This window comes from Cervus elaphus, chromosome 17, assembly GCF_910594005.1.
Source record: "Cervus elaphus chromosome 17, mCerEla1.1, whole genome shotgun sequence".
Classification (NCBI taxonomy): Eukaryota; Metazoa; Chordata; class Mammalia; order Artiodactyla; family Cervidae; genus Cervus; species Cervus elaphus.
The window spans coordinates 36,497,839-36,511,473 of record NC_057831.1 but is presented as its reverse complement, the minus strand read 5'-3'; the positions used below and the strand labels follow the sequence as shown (position 1 = coordinate 36,511,473).

General features: G+C 39.6%; 1 protein-coding gene across 5 annotated transcripts in view; it reads right to left on the bottom strand.

Moving 5' to 3' along the window:
* FAM13A (family with sequence similarity 13 member A) overlaps positions 1-13,635 on the bottom strand; it is a 323,915-nt gene that overhangs the window by 193,860 nt on the left and 116,420 nt on the right. The gene's annotated exons all lie outside the window — the stretch shown is intronic.

Genomic DNA, 13,635 nt, shown 5'->3' with positions numbered 1-13,635 from the left:
CTTAGTCTATCTTCTGTTAAACATTCCTCATAATAGGAAAGAAGGAATTTAACACCTGGCACATATATATCTAATCTATTCCAATGATTCCTGAGCAGACATGACCTTCTAATGTTTCTCTGTAAGAGTTCCATTAAACAAAATGTCTGGAGAGAAGAAATTCATAGTAATCTGAATTGTAAATGTGTGACTGTGATCTAAAAACTGTAGCCATAAAAGTATGCCAAGCTAAATAATAACTTTTAAAACTGCTTTTATTACTTAACACTTTATGCTTATTGAAAATCTAATCAGTTTCCACTTCTGGAAAGTGCTCATTTGAGTCATGCAAGCAAACAACATTCTGTCATGCTCTATTATCTCTGCTTTTATTAACCATCATTGAATATTTTTTAACCTTCAAACTTGGAACCAATCTAAAAGGCATAGCTCACGATTCAAAGAAAGGAAGAAAGGTTTGATTTGATGAAATGAGCAAATGAATTTAGTGCTACCTCTGAGTTTCCTGCTGCTCACAATTATAACCTACAGGTCATCTTCACTATGTAAGTCTACTTACACAAAGAGACAACACAGCTAAACACAAAATATCAAATGACAACATAAAAACCAAAACTTTTTTTTTCCTATTATGACTTGACTGCTACCCATTTGGAGTATTCTTGAAGGGCTATAGAAAAGGCTAGGAGTAGTAAAAACATGTAGAACTGGAGTCAGAAGAACAGAATTTAAGTCCTCCCCTGACAAAAAATTGCTGTAATAGGTATAGAATGAATAATGTATAAATTTTCATGGTAGTGATATTCCAATTAAAAACTGTAATTTTGATTATTTCTATACTTTGCTTATGATCAGTACTTTGAATTCAAATTCCAGCTGTCATTTACTGCTACTCACATTGAATAATTTACTCTTTAGATTTCCTTATCTGCAAAATAGGATTAAGATCACTTACTTTTCAGGATTACTTTGAGAAGTAAATGAGATCATATGCACAGAAGAACCTAGCACAGTGTCTGCCATGAAGTCCCCCTTCTTCTTTTCATCCCTTTGTTCCTGCACTGATTTTATTTGTGTATTGTAGACTGTAAATTTCCTTAGGGACAGAGATATATCTTATTTATTTTCTGAAGAGGCCCAGCACATAGTCCTGATCTTTACACAGAGTAGGCATTAAATTTTTTTAAAAGGTGAGCAAATTTTTTAAACAAGTGAACAAACATGTATTGAAGCTAATTTTAGATTATAGCTCTAAATGAAAAATGGAGACATGAAATGTTTTTGAGCATGGAAAAGACATGGGAAATATACTAGGAAGTTTATGTGATGTTTATTTGAGAAATATGAGAGTTTATATGAGAAATAACTCTATAGGAATAAACTTTGTAGTCAAACTGCCAAAACATATATTGATAAGTGAGCAAGTCCCTTGAACTAATCATCTTGGAAGGCTGTTCTAAGATTTTCCTTTTGCTCGTGACATTTTAAATAACTGCTTTGAGAGCTTGCATATGAATCACAAGGGAAAATGAGCGTAATATTTTATAGCCAGATTTCAGTTTTAAAACCAAAAGAAGTTATTTAATCACTACTCCCAAACTTAGTGATCTGCTGTGGCTCGAAAGGACTACTGACTATTATCTATAAGCAGATAAACATTAAAGTACAAAGATTTCTCAGTCTAATAGTACATAGAAAAATATGACACATGAATGACATATATTTGAAGACAATTTTAAAATAAATTCCCAAAGATATACTAATAGCAACGCTGTCTAGTAAAGACAGTTTCACAAGATGTTTATTTGGAATAGAATGAGATTTATCTAACTACTTCTAGAGAGATATTTAGTAACATTTTAATCATATTATTTTGTGAATGTATATATATGAGGCTCTACATTAACCCTGTTAAATATATATACTTAAATATGCACAAAATACACAAATAATATGGCTATACTAGCTAGACCAAAGTCACAGCTTTCCTGTCCACTTCAGTATCAGCCACCCTCCTGGGTAAATACAGTGAAAAACTATCAGCTTCATCATCCCTACCATCTCTTTCCTCCATGTCAGTCACTCATTCTCATAAACACAACTTAAACCTTATCATCCCTCCAGATCACTCCACCTCCAAAATGACTAATGCAAACATCCCACTCTGTTCACAATCCCCTACTCTTCTAGCTTGCTTATCTACTCTCATCTTAAACATTCTTCAGCCTAATTGGAGTCTCCAGGGCCTCCTATGGTACTGCTTTTTTATATCCTAACTTACCTTTCAGCTCCTCTCCCCACCTTCACTGCTACTACCCAGGTCTAAGCCACCATAGTTAGTTAATGTGTCTATTGTGATAAACTCCCAATGGATCTCCCTGCTCCTGCCTGTCCTCAACAGTCTACTGAGTCTATTCTTGGCCGAGCAGGTAGAGTAATCCTTGGAACAGATAAGTCCTGTCGGGGAACTCTTCTGCTCAGTACTATCTAATAAAACGCTGTTAGAATAAAGATCAAAGTCCTAGTAATGACCTGTAAAAGCATACATGATCCGGTCCCTTGTTGCCTATGTGACCTCATTGCTTTTCACTTTTCCCTTGCTAACTGTAATCTAACCACAGCCTTCTCAACTCTACTCTGCACATAGTACGGGAACACTGTACTGCTCTTCTTGCGGGTGGTACTTTTCTCTCAAGGGTCTTCATGGTTTACTCCTTCACCTCCCTCAAGTTTCTGCCCAAACATCCCTTGTCAATGAAACATTTTGACCATTCTGTTTCAACGCGCAAATGACACTCCCCTACCGCACCAGCACTACTCCTTCTTTCCTTGCTTTTTTCCTACAGACATATTAGAATCTGAAAAACTACATTCCCTTAATTTTTTGTATTGCCCATTGTTTGCTGCTGCTGCTAAGTCACATCGGTTGTGCCCGACTCTGTGCGACCCCATAGATGGCAGCCCACCAGGCTCCTGTCCCTTGGATTCTCCGGGCAAGAACAATGGAGTGGATTGCCATTTCCTTCTCCAATGCATAAAAGTGAAAAGTGAAAGTGACGTCGCTCAGTCATGTCCATGGACTGCAGCATACCAGGCTCCTCCGTCCATGGGATTTCCCAGGCAAGAGAACTGTAGTGGGGTGCCATTGCCTTCTCCATGCCCGCTGTTTACTGTATTCTCATTAAAATATAAGATTCATAAGGGCAGAGACTTTTGCCTCTCACTCACTGATGTAGTCCCTATTCCTAGAACAATGCTTTGCACGTGGTAGGCACCTGATGATTATTTCATGAATGCCGCTTAGATTTCATGGTCCATTATTTCAATCTTATTTTTTGTCACCAAATTTTGTGTATATAAATGTCTAGGTGATTACGTTAATTCTTGAAGACAATAAAGGAAAAGTTTCATTCAAGTTGGGATTTAAATCATCTTATGAGAGAACTCCAAAATTATTCTCAAGCTAGAGAAATTAAGCCAGGGATTGAACCCATGTCTTCTGCACTAGCAGGCAGGTTCTTTACCACTGAGCCTCCAGGAAAGCCCTTATAAACCATGGCTATTAGACGCCTACTTGAAAGATGTGATCCTCTTAACCCAGTTATTCAGAAATATAGCTTTGACCTTCCAGTTCAGTTCAGTTCAGTTCCTCAGTTGTCTCTGACTCTTTGCGACCCCATGGACTGCAGCACGCCAGGCTTCCCTGTCCATCACCAACTCCCAGAGCGTACTCAAACTCATGTCCATTGAGTCAGTGATGCTATTCAACCATCTCATCCTCTGTGGTCCCTTTCTCTTTCCGCCTTCAATCTTTCCCAGCATCAGGGTATTTTCCAATGAGGCAGTTCTTTGCATCAGGTGGCCAAAGTACTGGAGTTTCAACTTCAACATCAGTCCTTCCAGTGAACACCCAGGACTGGTCTCCTTTAGGATGGACTGGTTGGATCCTTGTAGTCCAAGGGACTCTCAAGAGTCTTCTCCAACACCATAGTTCAAAAACATCAATTCTTCTGTGCTCAGCTTTCTTTACAGTCCAACTCTCACATCCATACATGATCACTGGCAAAACCATAGCCTTGATTAGGCAGACCTTTGTTGGCAAAGTAATGTCTCTGCTTTTTAATATGCTGTCTAGGTTGGTCATAACTTTTCTTCCAAGGAGTAAGGGTCTTTCAATTTCATGGCTGCAGTCACCATCTGCAGTGATTTTTGGAGCCCAAAAAGATAAAGTCTGCTACTGTTTCCACTGTTTCCCCATCTATTTGCCATGAAGTGATGGGACCAGATTCCATGATCTTAGTTTCTGAATGTTAAGCTTTTTTTTCTTTTTCACTCTCCTCTTTCACTTTCATCAGGAGTCTCTTTTGTTCTTCTTCACTTTCTGCGATAAGGGTGGTATCATCTGCACATCTGAGGTTACTGATATTTCTCCCAGCAATCCTGATTCCAGCTTGTGCTTCCTCCAGCCCAGCATTTCTCATGATTTAATCTGCATATAAGTTAAATAAGCAGGGTGACAATATACAGCTTTGGCGTACTCCTTTTCCTATTTGGAACCAGTCTGTTGTTCCATGTCCAGTTGTAACTGTTGCTTCCTGACCTGCATACAGATTTCTCAAGAGGCAGGTCAGGTGGTCTGGTATTCCCATCTCTTTAAGAATTTTCCAGTTTGTTGTGGTCCACACAGTCAAAGGCTTTGGCATTTATTGACTAATAAAGCAGACCAAAAAAAAAAAAAAAAGGCACTTCCACTTAGGCTCTTCTTTAGAAACTACAATAAAAATAATGAAGAAGAAAAGAAAGCTCCACCTTGAATACGAAAGGGCCACAACTATAGGTAGCCGATCATGAATACTACTTATCAAATTCAACAAAATGTGGACCAAAAGGCCAACAGCCAACATACAATCTCCAGTGGATCTCCAGTGGACTACAGATTTTTCCAAATATCACAGTTCTAAGAGGTCTATCCAAAATTCCTTTGACTGAAGTAACTAGATCTGGTGGACATGGCCAAACCATTAAAAGAAAAACAAATCTGAAGGGCCCAAGGTTCACTTCCAGAGAATCACAGGGAAAAGGGACTTGAAGGAGGGAGCATGCAGGTAAACCTCTGTCCTTATCTTTGTTTTGACTTCCTGATAGAGGAAGCCTGTCTGGAGCTGAGGCTGATGAAAGTGTTGCAGAAGCCGTGATCAGTTTTGTAGCTTTGACCAGAGACAGCTGAGCAAAAATAGATATTAGGCGACTGCACTGACAGCCTGTTACAAAAATGTTTTACTGAGTCACATCAACTTCCTACTCATGTCAAAGGGATAAAGTAAAAATCTAAAGTACAGCTTAGATCAAGTCCATCCTGTTCTTAAAATCTTTCATCATTCTCCAACTCCTACACGTTTTAACTACTTAGCTGAACTCTATCCTAATTTAACACTAGTACCTAGCTTTCTCCTGCTACTTCCTATGGTCCAGCCTGAAATGTTCAGTCACCACTACATGAAACTTCAAGTCTTAAAGCATACTCTTCTACCTAGAAGGGCTTCTGTTCCCCACCTTGCTTCCTCTCCCCACTAACTTGTTGAAATTCCTTGTCGTTTTTCACATAGGCACTTAATAACCCAATCATCCAAGAAACTTCCACTTAAAATAGTTTTATAGTTTACAAAATAATTCATTTTTAAAAAGCATATCTGGACATATACCTTAAACACTAAGATCACTCACCTAGAGCCAGACATCCTGGAATGTGAAATCAAGTGGGCCTTAGGAAGCATCACTATGAACAAAGCTAGTGGAGGTGATGGAATTCTAGTTGAGCTATTTCAAATCCTAAAAGACGATGCTGTGAAAGTGCTGCACTCAATATGCCAGCAAATTTGGAAAACTCAGTAGTGGCCACAGGACTGGAAAAGGTCAGTTTTCATTCCAATCCCAAAGAAAGTCAATGCCAAAGAATGTGCAAACTAGCGCACAGCTGCACTCATCTCACACATTAGTAAAGTAATGCTCAGAATTCTCCAAGCCAGGCTTCAGCAATACGTGAACCATGAACTTCCAGATGTTCAAGCTGGATTTAGAAAAGGTAGAGGAACCAAAGATCAAATTGCCAACATCCACTGGATCATCGAAAAAGCAAGAGTTCCAGAAAAACAACTATTTCTGCTTTATTGACTATGCCAAAGTCTTTGACTGTGTGGATCACAATAAACTGTGGAAAATTCTGAAAGACATGGCAATACCAGACCACCTGATCTGCCTCTTGAGAAACCTGTATGCAGGTCAGGAAGCAACAGTTACAACTGGACATGGAACAACAGACTGGTTCCAAATAGGAAAAGGAGTACGCCAAAGCTGTATATTGTCACCCTGCTTATTTAACTTGTATGCAGAGTACATCATGAGAAACGCTGGGCTGGAGGAAGCACAAGCTGGAATCAGGATTGCTGGGAGAAATATCAATAACCTCAGATGTGCAGATGACACCACCCTTATCACAGAAAGTGGAGAATAGCAAAAGGGACTCCTGATGAAAGTGAAAGGGGAGAGTGAAAAAGAAAAAAAAAACCTCAACATTCAGAAAACTAAGATCATGGCATCTGGTCTCATCACTTCATGGGAAATAGATGGGGAAACAGTGGAAACAGTGACAGACTTTATTTTTTTGGGCTCCAAAGTCACTGTAAATGGTGACTGCAGCCATGAAATTAAAAGACCCTTACTCCTTGGAAGAAAAGTTATGACCAACCTACACAGCATATTAAAAAGCAGAGACATTACTTTGCCAACAAAGGTCTGTCTAGTCAAGACTACCGTTTTTCCAGTGGTCATGTATGGATGTGAGAGTTGGACTGTAAAGAAAGCTGAGCACTGAAGAATTGATGCTTTTGAACTGTGGTGTTGGAGAAGACTCTTGAGAGTCCCTTGGACTGCAAGGGCATCTGACCAGTCTTTCCTAAAGGAGACCAGTCCTGAGTGTTCACTGGAAGGATTGATATTGAAGCTGAAACTCCAATACTTTGGCCACCTGATGTGAAGAGCTGACTCTTTGGAAAATACCCTGGTGCTGGGAAGATTGAGCGCAGGAGGAGATGGGGACCACAGAGGACGAGATGGTTGGAAGGCATCACCGACTCAAGGGACGTTAGTTTGGGTAAACTCTGGGAGTTGGTGATGGACGGGGAGGCCTGGAGTGTTGTAGTCCATGGGTCACAAATGTCAGGGAATGTTTGATGGGAGGATTCCTACGTGCTGTCTCTCATGAGTCCTTTGTCTCTCTTCAAGCGGAACAGCATGCTGCTCCCAGGGACTGAGGTCATTGTGTGAGGCAGGCTTGGGTCTCCTTTAGTAAACATTCTCTTTAGGACAAAACTGCTTAGTCTCGTTCCCCTTTCTTGAGATATGGATTGTGTCCTGACCTTGTGGCTAACATTACCCCTTGTTCCCTTGGTAATGGTTGCTGTACGTTTGGTTTTCTGATCTCTATCATTCCCGAAAGAAGTTTCTTGTACCACAGCCTATATATACTCATAGGAAAATCATTAAAGCACCTTTGCTCCACCAGAGCTTAGGTCCCCGGGTCTTTTTTGTCTCTTTCTCTCTCTCTCTCTCTTTCACTTTCTTATCGTCGACTCCGTACCACAAGGTTCCGGTCCATTAAAGGACCCCAACACGCAAAGAGTCTGACACAACTGAGTGACTGAACTGAACTGAACTGTCCACTGAGGATGCAAGCAGATACTTGCTTCCCAAAGACTAATTTAACCATACAGAGACAACTAGAGATACTGAAGAGCAAGAAATGTCTAGAAGTAGCAAGTGCTCTGTCATGAGTAACACATCTGATTGGTAACTTTATTTTTCTGCTTTTGGCCATTTCCTTCTATGATCAAGCCTGATTCCTTTAATGTAAAGGGTAGTAAGGTGATGTGACTCTAATTATTTATTTTAAAGCTAAAATTTATTAAAACCTTGCCATCATTATCTATTTTAATCATAGCAAACAACAGCTAAATTAGTTACAAATATTTTCCATATTTTACAGATGAGGAAACCAATGCTGAAGGAGAGATTAAATAATTTTCCCAGAGTCACACCAACTGTAAGTTCTAAGTCAATGTGATTCCAGAACTATAATTCTTACTTACCTCTGTATCCTAAACTTATCAATATATTTACTGAATTATCTCTGCACAAATCATTTCAAAATAAGCCAATGGCTTCATCTGTAATACTTCACCCTGTCTGTAATACTTCACCCAAGCCACCGCCTGATTCCAGCCAAAAATAAAAAAGGGCAATACTTTTCATTCCTATTATACCTAACTGGCTTTGAAAATACTTTCACAAGCATTAACAGTTTAAATTACACAGCAAATCTGCAAGACTTTCACCATTTTATATAGAGGGAAGAGGTACAGAGATACTATAATTCACCCAGTCACACTGCTAAGTAGCCAGGATACAGATATAAGCTTTCTTAACCTAATGTCAGTGCTCCTTCCAGAACAGTTAAAGACTTAAGAAGTATCTGAGATCTTTTCCAAGATATGGAAGGAATGAAGTATTCAGTGAACTGTCATGTTGCCCAGATTCATTCAGATTTGAAGACACTTATTGTTATTACTTTCATATTATGTAGAAATTATGATCATAGACATTATTTTCAGTAATATAATGAGTCCAGTCATAGATCAAGGAATTTTCAATGTCAGGCACTGTGCCCACCAGTTTCACAAGCCCAAGGCCTGAAATGACATGGTTTCTATACTTTGATCTACCAATGACTGTTGGCACATCAAATATATGAGTGAGAGTGGTGGGGAAACAGTGGGGAGAGGTAGGGGGGCTTCAAACCAAGGAAAGTTTTGTTTGTTATACTAAGATTGAGAAGTATAGTATAAGGATAGGTGAAGAGCATCCACTGAAGAATTTTGATATGGGAAGCAATATGGTCATATTTGCATGACAGGAAGTGCCTTAGGCAGCAGAAGAGGGAAGACCGTGTCAAGGGGCAGAGTAGAGTCAGGAAAACCAGCAAGAAGGCTATTGCAGCAGAGTCCTGAGAATGAATCAGTTCCCAAATCTGGCTGAGTATTAAAATTGTCAAGGAAGTCTTAATAAAATACAGATTTTGGAGGCCTGCCCTGAGTTTTCTGACTCAATCTGGGTCACGAGGTGAATGTGCTAATGGGCCAGGTGTAGAATTCTCCTGGCTGGATGAGAGGCAATAAGGAAGCACCAGTGAGGGTGGGAGAGATTTATGAGATACTTAAGCAATAGAATAAACAGGTTTTAGTGACTGATGGACATCAACCTGGAGTGATTATGTGGATGGATGGGCCATTCATTATGCCTATCAGATGGAGTATTCAAACCTTCAAAGGCAAGGAAAATGATGAGATAATCCACGGGGCATGCAGGTACAGGTAAGCACTAGATAGGTAGATGTAGATGTATGGTGTGCCAGGGAGTGCTCTAGGTTGAAGACCTAAGAGTGAACTTAGGAAATAATGTTTAATTCTGACTAAGAGAAGGAAGAATTCTCAAAGGAGATGGAAGAGAGGTCAGAGAAATAGGAAGAAGACAAGTAAAATTCAAAATTCATTCAAGCATTTAATAGGGAAAGTCTGGCGTGGGGACAAAGTATAAAGGGTCTAAATTCCATGTAAAGAAATCTTGATGGTCTATTGTCAGCAAAAGTGGGGGAAGGCAAAACAATAATGGCAAAGGGTTTATTTACGTAAGTCAAGAGTATGATATAGCAAGATTTGTTTTGAGGGAACATCATTCTATCACTGGTAGAAAGAAGATGGGGATAGGGTGAGTCTAGAAGTGGTGGCAGAACAGTTTGAAATTGTGGGGCAGTAACAAGGGGCTTCCCTGGTGGCTCAGAGAGTGAAGAGCCTGCCTGCAATGCAGGAGACCTGGGTTCAATCCTTGGGCCCGGAAGATCTCCTGCAGGAGGAAATGGCAACCCACTCCAGTATTCTTGCCTGGAAAATCCCACGAACAGAGGAGTCTGGTGTGCTATAGTCCATGCATCGCAGAGAGTCGGACACAACTGAGTGACTAACAAAAAAACCAAAAGAAAAGGGCCTAATCTAAAACAGTGGTAGGGGGTGGACACAAGTCACCCAGTTCAAGGGAAATGTCTAAGGCAGAATGTTAGTCCCTGCGGGAATGGTAAAGGAAAACAATTAAGTGCAACCTAAGGTTTCCAGCTCAGCAGGCTACAGGCTGAGAAACTCAGGCTGCAGAGCGCAGAATGCAGACAAAGTTGCAGAGATGATGTTGTGGGTGTGAGAAATTTCAGGCACCGTATGGTGTGTTACGGGTAGTGAGAAATATGGCTCTACTGTTCTTCTGATAGGTTGGGGCTAGTTATGATTTCGAAGTCATCAGTAGGACGATGAGTAAAGTAAACGATAGTTACCATGGCAAATACATATTTTAGTGAAGATAAATGATGGCCAGTGGGGATTGTCAGGACAGTGTGAATGCAGTATTCAAAATACAATTAATACTACAGATACTGCCTGACCTATACCAAGCTCAAGGATACCTACACTGTTTATTCTAAGTACTATTGGTACACACAGGAAATCAGTCTGTGGGTTTTTGTTTTTTAAATGTTGGCAATCATGTCATACTGACATCTCGTACTGTGTTAGACGTTAGGTAAAATTCATGTATGGCTTTTAATTGAACTATTAATAACTAATTTTGGTCTCCTTTTGGCTATGAAACTAAACCTAGGACTTTCCAGCTGTGCTGATGCCATGAGACATGATGTTTTTGTTGCAAGAGACAGACAGCTAAACTAAAAGTAGTTCATCTTATATGGGCATTTACTTCCCTCGTGTAACTGAAAGTTCAGAGGTATGTGTATTGAGGGTTGGCTCAGCAGGTGAGCAATGAGGAGGAACCGAGGCTTTTTTCTCTTTTAGCTGCCAACCTCAGTGAATCAGCAGTACGTTCATCAGGGGCAAAAGGCGGTGGCAGCAGCACCCTGCATTCAGCCTTCCCATGAGAACATCTGAAAGCAGGATAACTCCACCCAGAGGCAACCACAACTCTGATCTCTCAAATCATTCTCTTTTCTGAAATCAGGGATGAAAATACTTCCTAGAAGCCATCTGCCCCCAGCACACTTTCCCTTTCATCTCTTAGGCCTGAACTGTGTCACAGTTGACACCATTTAGTCAATCACTGACTAAAGACGAGAGTATTATGGACCATTTATGATTTATCCAACTGTTGGGGCTGAGGGAGGGGCCTGTCTGACCTCAGCACACTGCTGCAGGCTCAAATAAAGCAGGCGAATTTTTTTCTTGTTAAGCAAGGAAAATAGGGGAAGGGCCGTACACACACACACACACACACACATTTTCTTGGTCTACATATCCAGCCATCCAGTGTCTGACCTATTCTTCCAGCTTTATTTCACTCTCAAAAGGGGTAAGTATGTGCTGTTAAAATACTGAGAGTTAAAAAAAAAAATACTGAGAATTTACACAAACAATTATAGAGAACACCCCTGAACAAAACAGCAATCTAGATTCCAACACTCAGAAAAAGTTCTTCATCCAGGTCCAAATGAATCCAAATTTACATGTGTCTGGGCCCCAATTTTCATTTAGCCCACAAGAGACATGAGAACATCATCTAACTCTTTTGTGTCCTACCCTGGGGCACAGAGGTGTGTCAGTGGGTATGTTTAGTACTTTGCCTCCTTAAAAACCCTTTTCTCTGTCTCAGTACTTTTCAGGAGCCTCAGTTTATTCTCAGCTCAGATGTTTCATGTCTCATTCACTTCAGAGTATTTATCACTTGTTCTGTGCCCGTTTCCTCTTTTTGGCTACATCCTTCCAGAAACTGAGCTCATGAGAATGAAACCTTGTTTTTCCTCGTTGCTCTTCCATTTTCCAGTATGTTAATGATACCACTTTGAACCTCCCAATCCCTCTTCAATCCAGCTTCCTTTTGGTTTATTCCCAATGTTTCTATGATCTTAGGAATTTTAGAAAAATCTGCTTTCTAAACAATGTCCAGGTATACATATCTAACCATAGTTAGTGTATTCTTCATTGTTATGGATCTTAAAATGGCCCTGGTCCATCCCATTAAACTAGTTTTCATAACTTTCACTACATATTTATTGGCTATAAAGTCAAGAAAACCACGCTCCCTTGATGCTTTATTTACCATGTGAAAGACAAGACTATTAGCAAGTTCAGCAAAAAAACACATTAAATATTCTGGTTTAACAGAATGATGTTTCAACATATAGACATCAAGTTTCCAATGAGGACATTTATCTGCTTCTAGGCCAGATGTGAAACTTGCATTAGGAGAGTAGCAGTCATATTCAAGCACCTAAGATATCTATATTTGATTCATTCAGTATTATTAGTTTATCTTTCTTGTATGCTCATATTTAAACCTAGCAACTCAAGGATTTCCAAACAGGGCACTCTGCCAAAGATCTCAACAGGTGTTATTTTATTTACACAACATTTAAGCTCCTGTTGGCATATTCTAGTGATTATTGGTATCTCAGCAAGTTTGTCTTGCCTACAAAATCATACTATTTTTATTCTATTTTAGGTTTACTATATTATCAGCCATAGTTAAAACATATGTGTGTTAAAAAGTGTCTATCAGAGATATAGCTGAAACAAAGTCAATCATTTTTTTAATATTTGAAAAAGAGACCCTCTAGAAAGCATTATTGAAATTAGAAGAAACATATTTAGGTATATTTTTTCTATTTAAAATTATTTTTCATAGCAAAATTGATACACTTTTTTTTTTTTTAATACTCTCTTGTGAATCCCTGATATTTTCTCAGCTACCATGTTACTTTCATCTTAGACTACACTTGATATTCTCCAAAGCAGCTCCTTGTATCTGGGCACTGTTCTTCCCTTCCCACAAATTTCAGTTTAAAGTTCTCTTTATCAGGTTGGCAAGATTCCCATCAAATGCATTCCTCTCATATGGCCTCCATTTCTTACAGGGAGTCTGTTGTATTCACACACAAGCCCTCGTTAAGAAAAGCTCACTTTGGCCTTCTTTTAGCTGTTTTGGTTGAGTGCCACATGATAGCCCTTGTTTTTTCATTTCTTCTTCAAAGTCACGCCTCAACTGGAAGAAGAGATGAAAATACCCCTTCAGTGCCCAAACCAAGTGCCTCCAATTTTACCACCGAGGGCCATATGAATCAACAAGAGTATACTGTGGTCTGTAATGTGGGAAGTCTCAGGACACCTCCTGAGGAACCTCCCCTATCAGTTCCATCAAGATTTACCTCAATATGAATGAGAAAGGAATAAGATGCCCTCCCTCTAGTCGCTACCTAAAGCACTTGGCTTGGATGATCATCCTCTGACCCTCAATAGTAAATCTGTAGAGACTTACAGGCATTTACCTAACATGAGACAGATACATTATACATTATCAGCCAGCATGTAAAAACATTTAGAGACTATTGTCAAGATTCCTTTATCAGTTTTAAAACTACTCTCGGTACTGGTGAGAGTTACCAAGGATCATATATATGGGACTTTCAATCTGAAGTTGAACTTGGAAGTGTGCCAGGCACAAGAGAGACAAAAAGACAGAATAATACTGTCT